Here is a 16949-nt window from a genome sequence, read left to right as displayed (position 1 = left end):
CATTCAACAAGACATTACTCCATAAATAAATATAATGGGACTGCCTGAAGAATTAGGCAGTTCTGCTTAGACTGAAAAAAATTACAGTGTGGCCCTGATGGAGTTGAACCTCAGTTACAAGGAATGGATGTGAGGTATAAGAAAAAATAGCCTTTCCCTTTCTAGTGTCTGAAAACTTTTAGCAGCTTATAGTTCATGGCTAATGTTTCCAGGAAAGTTAGATGCCTGTTGTCATTCTCTGCTCATATAAACTGTGGCAACAGATTGCATATGGAAGTGCAGTGAATTGTTAGAAGTCTTCCATTTCATGTACAAGTTTAATTACTGTAATTTTCTTAATAAAGTTTTTCAATTTCTACTTTAACAATAATGACATAGATAAGTAATAATAATAATACAATTGTAAAGAAGGATTATAACATGAAATGGGAATTTAAAAAAAAAAAAAAGCAAAGTTCCTGTGTCAGCAACATAGCAGTAAAAAGGCATTAAGAAAAAAATCTTGGCCTGAGAGGGAGAAGCAATTTCCCAGGTAATAAGGCTTTAGTCTAAATCGTGATTAAAACAACAATTTCCCCAGAGATTATGATAAAGTTTTACAAGTCCTCAAACCAGTACTCATAGTTTTCAAGGCAAGAAGTCTTATTTGTCTAGTATTGATATCTCCTCTTTCCAGCCTTTGTATGCACAGTTTCCAAAGATTGATGACCTCCCAAGAGAGTCTTGGGGATTCATCTAGGTTAACAGAGCTAATAGAGCTAACAGTTTTACTACAGACCTTCTACTGGTACCTCCAGTGTACCTAAGAGCGAGCCACATGGCCAGCATCTGCCACATGTCATTCCCTCACTTGTCTTCTTTGCCTGGTACATTCTTCTTTCTTTCTGAAATCGTGTCTTTTGCTCCATAATCTCTGTTTCTGTTCCTGGAGCAACCCTGAATTTACAAGAAGCCTCTGATGCAGTCGCTGTTGAACTTGACCAAGGTGTAAAAATAATGTAGAAAGCAGAACTCGGTCAGCTCATAATCACTTGGAGCACTGCGGTGTTTAACCCCAGACAGCCACTCACTCAGTCTCCCATCTGTGGGATCACGGAGAGAATTGGAAGAGTAAAAGCTGGGAAACAAGGAATTAATTCACTGCTCCCCATGGGCAGGCAGTGTTCAGCCATCTCCAGGAGAGCAGGGCCCCATCATGTACAATGGCTTTCAGGTTAAAGCTGTTCCTATCAACACTTGTCCTTGTAAAAAGATACTGAAAGGATGCTGTAGGGTGTCCTCAGAACCTTCTCTTCCCCAGACTGAACAACTCCAGCTCTCTCAGCCTGTGTTTATAAGAGAGGTGATCCAGTACTCTTTCTTGAGAGACTAATGGAAAAATCTGAATCTGTGTCGAGACCCTCTAAGAGATTTTACCCCAGGTACACTGGACTGAGTGTGTTTGCACAGGGCCAGCTCAGTGTAGGTGCCTCCAAACCATGATTTCCTAAACAGTGCTCTCCTGAGCACTGTGCAGAGATGAGACTTCAGCTGTGTATTAACTGCTTCCAAGCAGCGTTTCTCACTTGTTTCAAGTGTGGTTAAAAGTAGACTGTGTGATCTCATGCCAAAATTTGGAATCCTTATGTTTTGCTGAGTGCCCAGTGCTATCTCAGATTTTAAAACAGTTTTAAAATTCCTTGTTTGTTGCATAGAAAGAATTGGGGCTTGATACAATACTGCATAACTCTGCCTCATTTCAAATATAAGGAGCAGAAAATATGAGGAGATGAACAGAAATTTCCTCATCATTTACCCAGTGACGATCCGAGAAGTTAAATTTTTGTGTAACTGCTTTGCCCAACTTTACTCTGAACTGGTGCTGTGTTCTCCTTGCTTGGGTCACTTGCTGCTATTTAGGATTCTCAGGCATGCTGTGAGCTAGAGTAAGAGGGAAGTTAATATATGTTTTTAATGCAAAGCTGTTTCTATAGGAGGTCTTTGTAGGATTGGTGTGGGACTGCCCTGCCATAAGGAGTTGTCTAAAATACACTAACCTTTCCTTGTCTGGATGATATTTGTCTGAAAGGGACAGATGAGGCATCTCCCTGTCTCTCTGCAGATGTTCTCAGGTGGCAGCATGCAACATTAATCACCCTGACGCATCCGCTGAGCGGTCAGGAAGGTTTCACGCATCCTAGAGCGCTGTGAAATCCCTTTCCCAAGGCATCCAGTCCTCCTCACATTCCTGGGACAGCACACACTCTGTGTGGTAGAGGATATGAGCTGAAGACAGAGAGAGATTCAACAAAGGAAGTTACTGGCCAGCTTAGTCATTCAGGATCAGGAACACCCCTGTCTTCCTCACGGATGCCATCATCTTCATCAAAAAAGACTGTAAGTAGAGAGACCAGTAAAAAGGGGTGGCTGGCTTCTACCTTTTCTTCCTCAAGGAGCCCAGAAACAGAGGCTAGTGGGGCCGGTTGTAGGCAATCATCTCTAATTGGAGAGATGGACCAAATGTTCTTCTTGTTGCTTTGTTCTTCTGCATCTGGGATGGCAGAGTTGATCAAAGTCATTTTTGTATCACTTCTTGGCAGATTTTCCCAGTGCACTGCATTTGATAATTTACAGCAGAGCATTTCCAGCAATAACTGTAGCTGACATCTGAAAGTGGTTTTCACTTGGGCAATAAAAAATTGGGTAATATGAAAGTTAGGCAAGGTTTGAAGGATAGGTAACATTGCATATTATAACAGCTGATGTAGCTGAAAAGGCATGGGCACGTTTCCAAACACCCGTGGCCTTCTCGGGATTGCTGCAGAGACAGACACTATAGAGAAACAAAAATCCAGCTCCTCCCTTTCAATTGTGGCATTTCTGAAATGCCTCCCAGTGCTGCAAATCAGGACAAGTTTAGAATAATCTGATTTATAGCTGTAGCACATGCTGTGAGACTGGAAACTCAATAACATTTTATTACCTACTAAAGAAGTTGTTTATTTAAATGATTACTTCTTGTGACATATACCAGAAGATAAACAGTGTACAAATGAGTAAAATGTGTGGCTGACTGCTTTGTGACTACACTCTTCTGTTCGTTTTATGCCATTCATTGCTGAGTTTATTCCACAATAAATACAGACACTACTATCAGACTACATGTTCCAGAAAAAAAAAATCTTCACCTAAAGGAATCAGTGTACCTTACAAGAACCACGTTTTGTCAGATTTTTATTCTAGTACTCAGCTACAATTGAAATTGCTAAGTTTCTGTTTTCAGAGTGAAAAGTAATGATAATTCATGTGATAATTCTCCCAGCAAAACAAAAGCAAAAAAAAAAAAAACAACCCAAGCCAAATTAGGAAGCTTCATTTTACGTATGCGTAATTAGACGTGATGGAAGGATGCCTTATTCCATGGCATCACATTTCCTTTCCTATTAGCATGATATTGATGGATATAAAGGGGAAAAATCAGTTTCTCATCTGACAGAGGGTGTTTATCTGCTGCTCATAAACTTGAACTAACCTTTCCCCCCACTCACTACTCTTGAGATTATTATTTGATGTAAGTTCCTGTCTGTAGCTGTTGTGCTGCAAAAGGTGATCTCCTTTTCCCTCAAAGGTATGGTAGCTCAGTTTGAAAACTGATGTATAGCCCGGGTCCGTTCTGGTCCTCTGCCCAAAAGAGCAGTGAAGAACTGAAAGGGTCCTGTGATCCTGACCTCATGATACTGGGAATTAAGTTTTTGCCTACCCAGTGTTATGGGAAATGCTATGGGCTCCTGTAGCCAAGACTGTGGTTTGCCTGATGGCCTAGGAAGGCCTTCTTTAATCAGGGAAATGGTGTCTGGTGGAGCTGAAGATGGGACCTCTTCCTATCTCCCTCTGCCTTTTTTTCCTGACATCCTTTTCTGCCGACTTTTTGCTGCCTGCTGGAGAAAAACTGAGATTATTTTGATAGTAATGTGATAATTTATTATTCTTTTTTCCATTTCCAAAATCTCTCAATTTCAGCTAGTGCCTTTTTACCAGCTTAGTGTTCTGCTAATTGCTTGGTCAGATCTTGCAGGTCTTTTTTTGGGGTGGGGGAGAAAAACAAATCCAAATTGGCACAAACATCAGCACAAGGCTATAGTCTCATTTTCTCCTGCTACAGTAAGCATTAAATCTGTTCCTAGTGAGGCTGGCTAATAAACCCCATCACATCCTGGCTGGCATCCGTCATGCTTAGCTGCAGGCACATATTAGGTTCCTGTTGGAAATAGTTGCTTGCATTTCTGTTCAGTCAGTGTACAGACATTGGTATTTCCAGAGTGGGAAATCACAGGGATTATTTTAGACTTTCACAAGGATTATTTCTGCCCAAAGACTGTGACATAGGTGTCAATGCTAATCTTAAATGCCGAATTGTAAAAAATTTAGATGTAGTGTCTTCAATGTAGGCATGGGAAGTTAGGTGAGATTGATTTTTCTGCTGATGTATTTTACAGTGGTCTCCCTTTTTCTAGATAAAGTGGGCAAATGTCAACTGCTCCAGCACCCACTGTCTCTTGTAATGGAACTAAACTGGGAGGAGAAACACTTTGCTGGGCACTGCTGTCTGCTCCAGACCCTCACACCTATTAGTTTGCACCCATACGCCACGGCCTGAGCTGGAGCAGAAGATCCTGCCCAAGTTCAGGGCTCACTGGGAGTTTATCATTCTCACAGCCATGGTCATCCAGCTCAGGGCACTGGACTCTCTTAGCTTGTCATCAGTGATGAAGACAAAGAAAACATGAAGCATCTCTGCCTTATCTGTGTCCCTGTTTGTGAGGTGACCATAATGTTGTCTGGCAATTTAGCCTTGGTCAAATATAATCTAAATATTTGCTGAGAACCATGCCCGTTGTATGGTAGGAGAACAATAGCCAAGTCCAAAATGGAGCTTTCTAGAGAAATCAATTCTGATTTTACAATCAGCCTGTTAAAGTTTCTGCATGTTATAGAAAATGTTGCAAGCAGGGCTAATGTACTAACAAATATTTGTCTTGGGCAGAATAGCTATAAAATATAGTAAAGCTGTCATGACTTTTTTTTTTTTAACAATCCTAAAATGTAATCACTGTTTTCTAATGCACTTAATATTTTAGTGTTTCTCACGTCTCTGTACCTTCAGAAAACAACTTCTTCCATTGAAGTGCTGACATTTTCTTTAAATAAGCAACACCAAACACTAAACTTCATTTTCACAAAATAAATTATTCAGTAAGTCTTCTTTAATTATCTCCTCTTTGACTGCTTTGTTGCCTGAAATGTTCATTGCTCTTGCAGAGAAAACGAACCCCTGGATTTCCCTGATGGTTATTGCAGATGTCAGCTGTAGTGTTCAGACTCTTCAAAGGATCACTCCCATGGCCTAATCTCCAGCGCTCCCCAAAGCTCACCAGTGATTACTTGGGTGTGTTTTAGTAGTGACTGTGAGGTGGGGGGCAGTGCTCATTGCTAGATTTTGTTATCCACAGAAAAAGCCTTGTACCATTGAAAAATGCAAGCTGAATACTGATTAACATGCCAAAGACAGCTAAGGTCATGGCTACATATAAAGTGGGAAACTTGCCACATATTGATGGGATAATCAAACGGGATGGAGGAGTGAGTGAACCGTAGATAACAGAGATTAGCCACTTAACGGGCTGTTGGAAGGTGCCTGGATGCTGTTAAGAGTAACCTGATCCAAACAGCTACACAGAAGAGTAAAGTAGCTTTAATCCTGCACCGTGTGCCCTCCTGTTTACGTCCCTGTTATCACAGACAAGTGGCGTGGTGGTATTTGGTCTCAAAGCTTCTCTCTGACGGACAAACAGACAGGAAGCAGGGGAAGCAGTTGCATGGCAAAGCTTTGTTCACTGCTCCTGGAGAAGTGCTGCAGTTCAGGCTCACCCTAAATGACTGAAGTACTGTGTTGAGCTGTGTGGAATTTTGGTAGAACATCCTGGTGAATCAATACATTCTGTGTTTGCACTCGGGCTAGATAGCTGAAATCTCTGCGAAGGCTTAGTCCTCCTCCCCTGGAAAGCCATCCAGCCTTTGGATATTACCAGGCAGGTTGGATGTATCAGTCAGTCATTCAGCCACTGACGGACTGAGCTGTGTCCTTCAGGCACTCTGGCATATCAAACAGCTGAGGCTAACTCTGACTGAGACGAGACTGGTGCACAGCTCAAAACAAGTTTGTCCTTTAGACAACTAAACTGAACCTGCAAACTTCAACTGAACCTGCAAAGTTGAAGTTCCTTTCTCATGTCCAGGCCTGAGATTACTTTGTACTGAAGATAAACACGTCTTGGGCTTGATAGTCACTGTCTTTGCAGGAGTGTACAGCTGTGGCATGCTGTTGACCTCTTGAAAACCAAGCAGCCAAGGCTTTCTCTTTCCCCACAGCCTTCCCAAAAAGCCAGCAGATTTTTTGGTAAATATATTTGTACTAACAATAGTATCTTTTTTCCTTTTCAATTTTTTCATAGAAAATTGATTCAGTCTTTCATTCCTGAACGTGACAGGTGAACTCTTTGGGCCAAGTTTTAACTTGCAGCTTGTATTTATAAGGGAGAAGTAGGACATGGAAAACCAGGCTTTGAAATGGAAATTCTGCCTCAGCTACAGCCACAGCAGTGCTGCTCAGAGCCCTGTTTTGTTTTCTTTTTCCCCTAGTCAGCCAAATCAGAGTCACTGCTCCTTGTTCAAAGGAGAAGTGTTAACTTTCCAGAATTCCCTGTGCTGCTGCTTATGAGTCTTACAGGCGTTGTCAAATGTCGTATCCAGTAATCCATGTCTTTGAGCAGGTCTTGAGTTTCTAAGAAAAGACTATTCTTCTTTGACTTCCAGAATCTTGGAGCTAGCTCTAGGATACAGGGACCCCAAACAAAATAGAGGGTATGTTTTAATATTCCAGTGCTTGCATGTGATTCTAGGCCAGTGTATGCATTTCTGCTGGATAGCCCTACCCCAGCTGTGTGCTTCTATGTTACCAGGCAGCCATCAGATCAGTAGCTGATATGCATACAGCCTGTGCAGAGTAAACCACTAGTGGATATTTGTGGGAACAGTTAATATGTCACTGGGAAGTTCCTTAAATGTTTGCTCAATAACAAAGTTGAGCAATAAAGTGGAGGTTAGTTGATTGTCAAGCTGGAGCTTCTACACGATTGGATGGCCACGGCAATTGTGAGCTGCTGTTAACATTTTTCTTTTTTTATGCTGTCTCTTCTGGAATTGATCTTGTTTCTAAATATACAAATTCTGATCTAATTCCATTTGGAGAGGTCCTGTGTTTTGGCAGATGGCAGAACTTTCTGCAGAGTGGCTTGCAAATGTTGGGGTGTGAAGCACGCTTGGCAGTGATGCTCAGAAAATGATCTGGTGGGATTTGTGAAGCATGTTGTGCTGCTATGCAGTACCTGGGAGAACGAAACCATGAGCACAGTGTAGTGTGCCCAGACCTTGCACAGGGTAGCATAAAGCATCACTCCTTGGCATTTCCTCCAGTGCTGAAACAGCAGGATTTTAGCTGACGATCTTGCCTGGCCATCTGGTGAAAGAGTGTGAAAGAACTTTACAGGGACTAATTATTTCCCAGATTAATACTGCTGACAAGTACTCCACGAGGCAGTGTGTATGTTTGCAGGGTGTTATGCTGCTAGAAATGCCATTAATTATTTTGCCTGTGATTCGCCGAACGCTGCGATTCTGTGTGCTGGCGCTCTGCCCCAACATCGCCATCTGTGTATACTCTAGTATTTATTTCAGAACTTTCTGGAGACTTTTCCATTTTCCGATTTAAGAGCCTGGATTAAGTGAATGTTAATAGAAGGTGTTAAAACAATCTATTTTTTTTTAACACAGTTTCCTTCTCAAAGCTTGTCAAAGTCTGCTTACTAACAATATGCTCTGTGGGTTGTATTCTAGGTGTAACTGCTCTCAGGCACTGCAGTTTAAATGGAGTGTAAGACTCTTATGCATTGATTAACTTCACCCTGTTTTCTTCTTAAGAGAAGTTACCGTAACATACTTTTTTGTACCTTGTAACTAAGGTATAATATTTATTTTGTTGTAATGAGCATATGAAAAATAAAGCATTGGTTATCCATGCACATGGAGACACATCAATAATTTGATCAAAGATGTCAGCATAATCAATGCAACCATCAGAAGTGTTAAAATAATAATAGAAATATTCCTCGTTTCAAAACAGTAGAAATACTAAAGTTTAAACTGTGGTTTTATTTAATGACTTCACTAGATTCTGATTGATGATGATTTTCATCCCAACACAGAATTCTGATGTAATTCCACATCCAATCAAAGAACTGTTCCTTTTAAATTGATTTATCTACAGAGCTCTTATTAAAAATAATTTCAGATTAAAATGCACATAGGTTCTCTTTGACCTTTTGTGTTACAGAGTCCTCAAGGTCTTTTAACACTTCAGGTGTATAAAACCAGTCTAATATGACAAACCCCTCTAGGTTTTTGTGTTGTTTAGACAGATGTCCTGCCTTATTTACTAAAAAATGGAACAATCACCCAGTGGAGCAACACATATGGTCTAAATTCACTGACCTATATTCATTGATAAAAAGAAAATCTCTGGTGGAACCTCAGAGAGGAAAGAAATATCGTGTTATCCCTTCAGAGAGAAAAAAAAAAAGAATCAAAGAGTTTAAAGAACGCTGGGGAGTTTATATAAGATAAAAGTGGTTTTGGGGTGGATGGCTGTGTGAAAAAATAAGTTATTTTATATTCTGAGGGCAGAAACAGAGAAAAGTAGTAGAATTTGTGAAAGTTGGGTGGGATAAAATGGGAAAGGTAAGACTTATGGGTAGCAAGAAGCACCTTGTAAATGAAGCAGTGTTGCTGTCATGAGGGAGAAGGGTGTACTTGCATGGTAGAAAGCTCTGGATTTTGCTCACTGCTCTCAGAAGTGTCACCCAACACAAACTCCCAAGTTAGTACATAACTTTTCAGGAAAAAAACATCATTTCTCATAATTGAGAAAGGAACAGGTAAGATGAGACTACTGAACTCAGAATCTTAGATTATTAAATTGCTTCAGGGCTACAGTCACTCACTGTTTCTTATCACAATGACTGCTGCAGTCAACCTAGAAACCTCTTATGAATGCCCAAATAAAACCTGTATTCTTTCCCTTTTGTTACCTTTGTATTTGACAAAGGTTTTCCTTATTTTAATGAGTCTTTAGATCCATAGCACAGCATAACTCAAAAGTTTGCTCTTAATGCAGTGTCTGCTTAACCCTGACTCTGACTGAAGAGGTGATCCTACCCCTGTGAGGGCACCTGTACTGTAGAGCCAGAAGGATGCTGACAGGACTGTTAGTGATGACCCAGAGAATCCGATCTGTTGCTGGTGCAGCAACTCTCTGCTCCCAGTGTGTGGCTTCCCAGAGAATCTGTTAAAACCTCTGTTGGCTTTAAGTCCAGAGTAGGTAATGTGCAGGCTGAGTCACCTCTGCAACAGAAGACAAACTCTTGAACTGCAAGAAGATGAGTACTTTTACAAAGCAGACTATTTGACTGCCTGATTTACATTCAGCTACCAGAAGTCTGGGTGGTGGTTTTCCTTGAAGGAGTCAAACCTGTTTTTCAAAGGCTTTTGTGGATCCCTGCCTATAGGATCCAGCATTCTAACTGTAGGAAATACTGTTGCAAAACAGGGAGCCAAGATTTACCTGAGTTTAACCATATTAAGGATTCAAGATGATTCAGACCACAAGTTTAACTTGAATTTCCATCAAGAAGAGCCTTCTCCTCTCAGGCAGGCTGCAGTCTGTATGACTTGCCTAAGCGCAATGGTTACATCCTGGGCAGCAAAAGTTTGTTGAAAAGAAACTCTGCTCTACAGAGATGAAGTGATTTGCCCTTCACTAACATTGGCTGGAGCCCAGAGACAAGAGTTGAGACCTCCAAGCCTGAGACTCTGGCCAGATCCAGAGATTGCTCTGCAGGTGTCTAGGTCTGAACCACAGACAGCAGGTGTGGTCCAGGCAGTGTTTAGCTCAGCAGAGAAAATCATTTCAGTCTGAGCTAGGTACATGGAATGAGTTTAATGCATCATGCCCTGGAAATACTTAATTTTCTCTATTGTTTGTGAAAGGAACTTAAGGTGACTAGTTCAGCTGTAGATGCTTGCAGAAAAGGTGAGATGAGCCCAGCCTTTCATCACAGCCCTTACTCTACAAATGCTGCCCTTTAAAGCAACAGACTGCAGTCAATTGCAGCTCCTGATGGATCTGTGTACTGGAATAGGGATAGACTGGACTGGTTGGGAGATTGCCAATTAAGATTTCAGTCTTAAACATAGCTAAGACAATCTGCTGCTATGTTTTGTGAGTGATGGATCACAAGTAAATCAAATCCTAGATCTTGATTCAAGTCACTTTTACCAATATAAAAGCAAAGGATAGGTTGTTGCAGGTTAATGCAGATAGGACATGAGCTAATAATAAACAGCTTTAGTACCAGTGGTCCCCATGGTATGGTCCCCATCCATACAGCTTTCAACAGTATTTTTCATCATCTCATTTGTTCATGCGCAGTGCTCTAGTGACCCCTTTTCTCATACAAACATCTGCCTGGTGCTCCTTCTCTGAATTACAGGACTGGAGCTCTTTTTCACATTTGTTCCTTGCTCCAGATTCTCTAAGCCTTTTTCCTTTCCATACAGGACAAGCCTGTTGTCACAGCAGCTTGGATTGGCTAAAGCAACATGTAAGGGTAGAAAAATTGAAATGACTCTGAGATGTGAGGTATGAAATGTCTTCCCACTGAATAGCTGAATGACAGAGCATTAGACAGGATAAACCTGAGCATCACAGATGATTTAAATCTGTTGCTCCCTCACAGCATGATGGTGCCCTGTGTGTCTGAACTATGTCTGTGCAAAGGGAGTAGGCTGGATGTGAGGTTTGAGTGCTCTGTCTTAACTTTCCAGCTGCTATTTATATTATATTACCTCACAGAGCATCCATCTGAGAACAGGACCTTGCTGTGGGAAGCACAAGGAGTGTACAAATGGTTTTGTGCAGTTTTTGACCAAACACCACAGTCTTTTGGTGAGTCTTGAACAGACATTGACTAAAAAAGCAAGAGAGTTAAACACACAGGGCAAGTGGGGTGCAAAACAGGAGAGAAAAATCTGGGGGAAGCTTACCAGGAATCAAAAAGAAATGAAGTATACATGTCTATGTTTTTTGTAATTTGCTTTTATGCTTCATTCTGTTTTTTCTTGGATGTCCTTAGTGGCCCATGCTAATCAAGCAGGCGAAAGACATCTGCAGTGTGCGAATCAATCCCCAATAATGAATTCAAAGGTTCTAAAGCAATAAAGGATCTGCTTTTATAAATTACTTGGCACACCTTCAGTTTACTCTTTTTAACAAAGACTGAGGTGGAGCCAGGAATGAGCAAGGCCTGTATCACTAAAGATTAAGCAAATCTCTCCCTGTTTCCCCCAACCCTAACATTGTGCTGCAATATTTCAAATAATACCTCCTCACTAATCTATATTTCTAAGTGAAATATCTGTGATGTATTTTGTTACATTCTTCTATCTTGGATTGGTTATGTCACAGTCGATCTCTGAGGTTGCTCCAAATTAATGAGATTAGACTTCTTTCCAAATTTTCTCTGCTTAAATACATTACTTTGATCTTTTTGTGTGCCAGGACTGAAAAGAAAATGGAATGACTTCTTGCAGGAAAGAATTGTTTCTGGTAATGGAGAAGGATCATAACAATGTGTTTGCTTAGCTGCAGATTGACTCTCCATGGATAGGGAATCCAAATCCAAGCTTTGCTAAGATGTTCAAGGGAGCTGTGTATTGGCTGTACAAGAGATCCCAAACAGATGCAGCTCTGCCAGAAGCCCTGCTCCCGTCAGAGCTGTGTATGCAAGTTTGTGATTGTTGATAGGCAAGGACTCCCAATAGCAGGATCAAACTGTCTCTCCTTTTTCCTAGTAGAGCTTCACTATGACACTTACCTGGAGGGCACTTTCTGGTCCATGAGTCCTGCACCACCTGCCACAAATTTCACATCATCTAATCCCTCTGGAATTTTCCCATCTTATGTTTTAGAAATAACTGGATAGCAAAAGTCTCTGCTGTAAAGGCTGGGAATTGTCTTCTATTTTCTACCTAGCTGCATTGACTGCCATGTTGTACTCACTTGTTTTTATGACCCAAATTTAAATATCTTCTCTCATGTATCATTCTCATACTATTTTTCTCAGATTAATCCCCTTATGCTCCCCTAGAGAGGGAGAGATCAGCCTGTCTCTACTTTTGTTTGACTAGACTAAACAAGCCACATTTTTTTTGCTCCTCTCCCTAAAGAGGTTTATATCTCCCTCAGTTACCTTAAATGTCATTATCTGCATATTGCATTGAATGTGGCTTGCCAATTGGGTCACTTGGTATCTCACCAATGCTTTATACAGAGACACCTAAATTTGTGAGTCTGTGTTGAAAAAGCTTCCCTAACATTCCATTTGCCTTTGTTTTGGCTGCATCACATCAGAAGCTTGCAATTACTTTATGATCAGTTGATTCCAGTGGTTCCAGCTGTTGAGTGTTCGAGTTTGAGCTGCTACTTGTGTTACAAATCCATGAGGGCAAGACAAAAGTGTTGTGAGCTTACTGACTGCCACAGAAAGCAAGTGCTGGAACAGGGACAGACCTGGATACAGCCTGATGCCACCAGAGCCAGACGTGACATCAGACTTTCTCTTGTAAAACTTTCTGGTTTTAAGCAAGATAACATTGATACCATGGAAGTCATGGAAATACATTATTTTCATTATTGTCCTTGTCTCCAAGATAACATCCCTGATTTGTGTAGCAGCACAGAATAAGGTGAAGTCACATTCAAAACAGTTACTTTGCTTATCAGAAGGAAGCAGTTTTATTTCTGTAGGGCACAGCCGTGGCTAATCACTTTGCTTGCATTTGTATTTCTCAAAAAACATCCCCCTGTATATGATAAGGATAATGGCTTCATGCCACAATTCCTCACCCAGGGATCCCTTTTCCATGGACAGAGCTGATGACAGAAGAGCTTTGGACCCTCTGCCTGTGGAAGGTGTCTATGCTGATGGTGATTATCTGGTAATTAGAACAGGAAGGCAGAAGCCAGCCTGAATGCTCACATGCTGCATTCAGATAGCAAAGCTCCTAGCTCCTAACGTAATCTTCCGCTGATCAAACAGGGATTGGGCTAAGCCAGGACTTGGCAGAGTGTAATATTCCTCTTGCCAAGGAGGTCAGGACTAGGCCAGGCTGGCTGGGAGCTGATGGAGAAAATGACAGAGGTTGGTTGATTGTGTGTCAGGGCAGACAGATGCTCCTCAACCCAATGGGGACTTCTCTGAGATGAGCAGCTCTCTCCTTTGGTTTCCAGGTAGGTGCAAGGGTCACAGTCTGGATCTCATTGCAAAGAAAATTAATTAATGCAAGAGAAGTCTGTGAGAGAGCAAGGAGAGGGAAGAATTTCTCAGTATCTAGATCAGATGAGAACAGAATATGGTTGCTCCAGAGTGTTCTTTTTAGCAAAACACTAGGAAACAGTGTGTAACAGGGAGTGATTTAGCCTGACTCTATTCACTTCCTAAGTCTTGATTGCATACACTGTGGTATTCTTTCATTTTTTTCAACTTCTCCAAAGTCCAAAGGGTTTTGTGTGAGTGACAGTTCTGCCTGAGAAAGGCAAGAATTGTTATTTGCAAGTGGGTGCAATTTCCTTCTCTTCTATGATTGTACTTGCCTGTCATCTTCTTGGTTATCAGCTTATTCCAGTTTCTTTTACTTTTATTTGTCCTTACATTGCAAATAATGGATTTCTCAACACTTCTTCTCTTTCATTTTTTAAAATAATCTCATTATCCATTAAGATTGATGAACTGTTTCCTGCCTTCCTGCTTTCTCTCAGCTTTCCTTCTGCTGTCTCTGCAAATATTCTTCAGCACTCTGATGTTGTCCTCGCATGCGTTGTGGGATGAGGCATATTAGTACAGGCTTTGCACTTCTTTGTAGGTCATGGTGTGGCTTTATGCTGGCTGACTTGGACCCTTTTGTCCTAAAATGTCAAGTAAAAAGACCAGAAACTATTGACTGGATTATGGGAAAAAATGTTAAAAAAAGAAAAACGAAAAAATTCTTTTTAAAAATGCTTTTTCAGAATTAGCTTTTGAAAAATATACTTACATTGTCATAACTTCCTTATTCTCATCTCTTCTTAAAAAAAAAAACCAACAAGATAGAAACTTTCCTGCCAGAAATGTGTAGAATTTTAATGGGGTGATGGGGTTATTTTGATTGAAAAAATTGATCTGCATTAGTAACCCCAAAGGGGTGAAAATTTGTTTCCTTAAAGGCAGCAGATGGTTTGCTGTGAACATTTAGGCACTGATCTCTCTGGTACCCAGAGACAGAACCTGAGGTAATGGCCTGAAGCTGCTTCAGGGGAGGTTTATGTTGGATATTAGGAAAAGGTTCCTCACCCAGAGGGTGGCTGGGCACTGGAACAGGCTCCCCAAGGAAATGGTCAAGGAACCAACACTGACAGAGTTAAAGAATCTTTTGAACAGTGCTCTCAAGAACGTGGTGCAACTCTTGGGTTGTCCTGTGCAGGGCCAAGATTGGACTCAATGATGCTAGTGAGTCCCTTCCAATTCCAGGTGTTCTGTGATTTCTTGCCAGGAACTTATGCAAGGTTCAGGAGCATCTGTAGGATGAAAGCCTGTCCTGCACAGTGCTCTAGGCAGTTAGGGAGAAAAAGACATTTTGATGCAAAAAGTAATAGGGTGCTCCAGGTTCTGCATCTCCTCCTGACAGAGTTTGACTCTGTCTTTGGTACCATGTGAGAAATGAGGCAGAAGATGCTCAGTTGCACTCTGGGGGATTCCACTGACTATGGCTGTTTTTAAATTTGAAGCTGCAAATACCATGTAAATGCGGTATTTTTGTATGATTGCATTTTTACTGGGGTGTTTTGTGAATAAGCTCTTTTCCAGAGTGAAAAGTAAAAAAAAAAAAAATCCAAAGAAAAAGCATTTCAGGAGTAGTAGGCCATTACTATTCAGTGGTTGATTCCTGCCTTTCAGGGTTATTTCATTGGGATTTGGAGTCTGGGAGTATGGTGAGGTTCTCTACAGGATCCCAAGAAGTTTCATCAGCTACATTTTCTTGTATTTCTCCCAGCCACATCCATGCAGGTAAGCTAAACAGGGAGCCTTCCTGAACACTCATTGATCTCCTCCTGGTTAAATCTTTGGAGTGGTCAGCAGCATAACTTTGGTCCATGAAGGTTAATGTTCTCCCAAACATTTCCTTAGAATATGTGCAGTCTTTGAACACTCAAGAATGCAGTTACAAGTATCCATCCTCCTTTGGGGGTAATAATTTTTGAAAGGATAGAGATGGACTGATGGGCCATTTCAGTCCAGCTGTCCCCACTGCCCAGGAGCATTTTTAGCCATGTGTACTTTTAGTCTAAGTGTTGGCTGAAGTGCTACCATACCATTTTCTTTCCTTTTTCTTTTTGCTAAACACTTAATATCCTTTTTGATTTGAAGTATGTAATTTCACCAAGGGAGTTGTGCTATGAGAACATAAATGATGGCATTATATGAAAAAAGTAGTGAGGTGTCATAGGGGCATTTTTGTTATTTGGAAAAATTCTTGCCAGTATAACTCATACAACAATAGAGCAAAACCAAACGGGCAGAAAACATTTGCACAAATAGCAGTAATTGCAACTGAAAGGTGTAATTGTTGTATCTTCATCTGACATGATGAATTTGGAATACCATTCATTATAAAAAAAATTAAAGGGGACATTCTATGCAAACAAAGTAACACAGTTCACATAGGATAATTTTCACTGATAATCTCTTTTCATATGCAAAACCTGATCCAAAGAGGCTCCTTTTGGTGATAAGAGCTGTTCTACAAATAACTCACATATGCTTCCTACAGTGTAGTCTTTCAGCTATAGCCAGGACAATTTTTATCTAACAAGCAATCTTGTCAATAAATGTAGGTATTTTATTCCCAAAGTTCCTCTTGAGAAATTTCACTTTGTATGAATTCATCTGTCATGGGAAATTATTGAGGTGCTTTATTTGGGTGCAAATTTATCTGCAGATCTTTACTGAACTACTCATTAAATTCTCTTCATTACACAGGGTTTAAAAAAGACAAATTTGAACTTCATGTGAGTCCTGCCTTACCCAGGGCTTTTAGCTGCTGTGTTTACGTCAGGGCCGCTCACACATGGCTTCTTCCACTGTCCACACTGCAATCTTTAAGTAAGAGCAAGACAAAATTAGGTGATTTCCAAGTGTTCTCTGAGTAGTGAAGTGTTGACCCATTCCCAAGTAGCAATATACAAGTATGTGAGAGTAATAGCTTAGAATTTAAAATCTCTTGATGCAATTTTGATACAGGACTTCTGCTAGTGGCCTTCACTAATCTGGTGGTATTTTTATTTTAACATGCAATTTACCAAATGTTTTTATTTATTTATTTATATTTGATGGGGGCATCCCATCAAATGGGAGGAATGCAGGCTCACTTTAGCTTGTAGGATTTTTTGCATTCTCTAAAGAATTGGGGATGAAACTGGTGGACATGTCTCTGAGCAACAGAGATAAGAGGTACAAACAATAATTTCTTAATTACTTGGATGATGAACCTTTGTCAAGATGTTCCAAATCCTGAACAGATTTAAGACTGGGGAGAAATTAGCAAAGACAAGAGAACTCATAATTTTTTCGCTGTGTCAGGGGGCATCATTGCTGGCCTGGACCATTGCCAGTGCAGGCAGCGCATCAGCTCCCCACTGTGCAGGGATCTCAGGCCCTCTTATACCTTCTGCTTGCATGTCTGGGCCTGGTTGCTCAGGCACT

At 40.8% G+C, this 16949-nt stretch overlaps 1 protein-coding gene across 13 annotated transcripts in view; it reads left to right on the top strand.

The window, feature by feature from the left end:
- Positions 1-16949, top strand: part of MTUS2 (microtubule associated scaffold protein 2) — a 265387-nt gene that overhangs the window by 70786 nt on the left and 177652 nt on the right. For 5 of the 13 annotated variants that reach the window (XM_064409104.1, XM_064409109.1, XM_064409106.1 and 2 more), the window contains one exon: positions 15144-15254. The exons of the other annotated variants lie outside the window; for them this stretch is intronic. The gene's annotated coding sequence lies outside the window, so the exon portion shown is untranslated. The remainder of the gene's footprint in view (positions 1-15143; positions 15255-16949) is intronic. 13 annotated transcript variants of the gene reach the window in all.

This window comes from Passer domesticus, chromosome 2 (assembly GCF_036417665.1).
Source record: "Passer domesticus isolate bPasDom1 chromosome 2, bPasDom1.hap1, whole genome shotgun sequence".
Lineage (NCBI taxonomy): Eukaryota > Metazoa > Chordata > Aves > Passeriformes > Passeridae > Passer > Passer domesticus.
This window is presented reverse-complemented; position numbering and strand designations above follow the sequence as displayed.